General features: G+C 41.6%; 1 pseudogene; it reads left to right on the forward strand.

The window, feature by feature from the left end:
• Positions 1 to 283: 283 nt before the first annotated feature.
• Positions 284 to 776, forward strand: LOC138017791 (uncharacterized; annotated as a pseudogene).
• Positions 777 to 2,491: the final 1,715 nt, after the last annotated feature.

Consider the following 2,491-nt stretch of genomic DNA (forward strand, 5'->3'; position numbering starts at 1 on the left):
CGTTTTAAATGAGATTATCTGGAACAATCAATCAAGCAATCAAACAAACAATCAAGAGTGTAACAATATGCCCTACGCGACGGCATAAAGATTGTGATTACAACTTGATCTTAAGTTCCAAGTTTTGATCAGTGATCAATCGTGTCCAATAAACCTTGGGAAACCTCCACTCTTACGGAACTCCTGTTGTCTCGATCTTCTTATTACATGCATATGGTGGCAGGAGTGGTGAAACGAACCTGGACGTAGAGACCCTCTCAAGATTTGAATAATAAAGCGATAAATGGCCGCAGGTTTCAGTTTACCGCCGCCCTCGGCGCTCGAAATTCATGATGCTAACGTGGCAGAAAAATGGAAAAAGTTGCGCCTCGCTTGGGACAATTACTCGCTTGTGACTGAACTTAACAAAAAGGCTGAGAAAGTACAGGTGGCTACATTACTGATTATTATTGGCGAATAAGCAAGAGACGTATTCAACCTTCACAGAGTGGGAGAGCGAGGAAAGCAAACAAAAAATAACACCTGTGTTGGAGAAATTTGCGGTGTACTGCTAGCCTTGCAAAAACATACCCTTCAAGCGCTATAGCTATAACAAGCGGGCTCAAGAACCCGGTGAATCGTACGATCAGTACAAGACTGAACTCCGAAAATTGGCTGAGAATTGTGATTTTCACTCGATCACAACCGATGAGATCCTGCGTGACCGACTCATTTTTGGTATACGTGATGCCAAAGTCCGCGAGCTATTACTGAGCACTACCCCCTTCCTACCATAGAGGATGTGGCCATGCGCCTCCATGGGGCAAGATCTTCACTAAGCTAGATGTCAAGAACGGGTTTTGGTACATTGAGCTCGATCACGAGTCATCATATTTGACAACATTCAATACACCCTTTGGCAGATACCGATGGAAGAGAATGTCTTTTGGTATTTGCTCTGCGCCTGAGGTGTTGCAGCGCAGGATGCACGAGTTAATAGAGGGCATGCCGAACGTCGGAGTGATTGCAGATGACTTTGCGGTTGTGGGCTATGGAGAAACGCAAGACGAAGCGATGATAACCTTGTGGCCTTCCTAGAGCTGTGCAAGAACCGCGGGCTGAAACTGAGCACTGAAAAGATCAGACTGAGACATAACTGGAATAACTTCAAAATCACCTTTTTCTACCCTGGTCAAACGAATCTAGATTCCTACTACTGCCCAATCTAATTTTAATTACTTATATAATATTTCTGGTGTTACAGACCGGAAAAATATTTATCAATTACCGGGTAGAGTCGCTCTTGCCACCAGAACGAGAGCCTTTCAATACAAAATCCTAAATCGTATTCTCTACACTAATAGAATCCTATTTCCGATAACAACCCCCCAGGGAATTGTTTGCTGAATCATATCATCATTCTTGGGAAATACGCCATTTATTTATGCCGTTCTAAAAAGATCAAGCCATCTTTATCCTTAATGAAGGCCAAAATAACCGAAACTCGAAAACTAGAATTTTTGATTGCAAAAAAAGAATCCAACAGAATCTATTCATTACGAAAAATGGCAAAACATGTTGTAATTTTTCTTTTCTCAATAGCTAAGTAGCAGGTATATTTAACAATTATTCCATGAGCGCGCACTAGGTTTCCCTGCTAGCAGAGGTCTCTTTTTTTTTTCTGGATTGACGAGTACGGGAAAAGAGACCTCTGCCATGGGTCGAAATTCACTGTGTTGAGCATGCACGGCGGTTACTTAGCGACCGAATCCTTACACCATACTTCATATTGTGTGGGCTCACTTAAACAACAGCGGAATTACTGTAAAGGCATGCGTGGGACACAGTGGTCTCAAGTCACAGTCAGCAAACATATCATGGGGCATGCGGTTTGAAGAGTGTCGTCCAAGATTGTGGACGGCTGTTGGATCAGAGGGAGTTTCGACCCATGGCAGAGGTCTCTTCTCCTGTACTCGTCAACCCAGCCAACGCAAAAGAAAAGAGACCTCTGCTAGCAGGGAAGCATTGGAAATGAGATGGTAAATAGCCAACGAGACACGTAGCGCCGAGTTGGCTATAAACAATTTCATATCCAACAAGCGAGAATGGAATAATTATCTTATTAAATTCCTTAAAGTCCAAAAATTTGAAAGTACGAAATAGGGGCAAAAACAAGCGAGAAAATCCGAGCGAAATCGAAAAAAATTGATGAAGACGTACACTGTAGGCTCATCACAAAGACATTTCTTGCCTTTTCGAGTACTTCTAGACGTTGAAATTGATCCAAACTTTCAGAGCTTTATTCAGAGAGAAATTTCGCTTACCGGAAAAAATAAATTTAGCTTAGCAACGATTAGAGCAATCTTTTACCATATAAGGTTAAACTAAGGTACATGATCTGATAACCGAGATTAAATAAACCAATCAGAGCACGCGAAATGCATTATCCGAGGTTGAGAATTTAATAAACTTATATCTATATATATATATAGAGAGAGAGAGAGAGAATGAA

The sequence above is a fragment of the Montipora capricornis genome, chromosome 9, assembly GCF_036669925.1.
Source record: "Montipora capricornis isolate CH-2021 chromosome 9, ASM3666992v2, whole genome shotgun sequence".
Lineage (NCBI taxonomy): Eukaryota > Metazoa > Cnidaria > Anthozoa > Scleractinia > Acroporidae > Montipora > Montipora capricornis.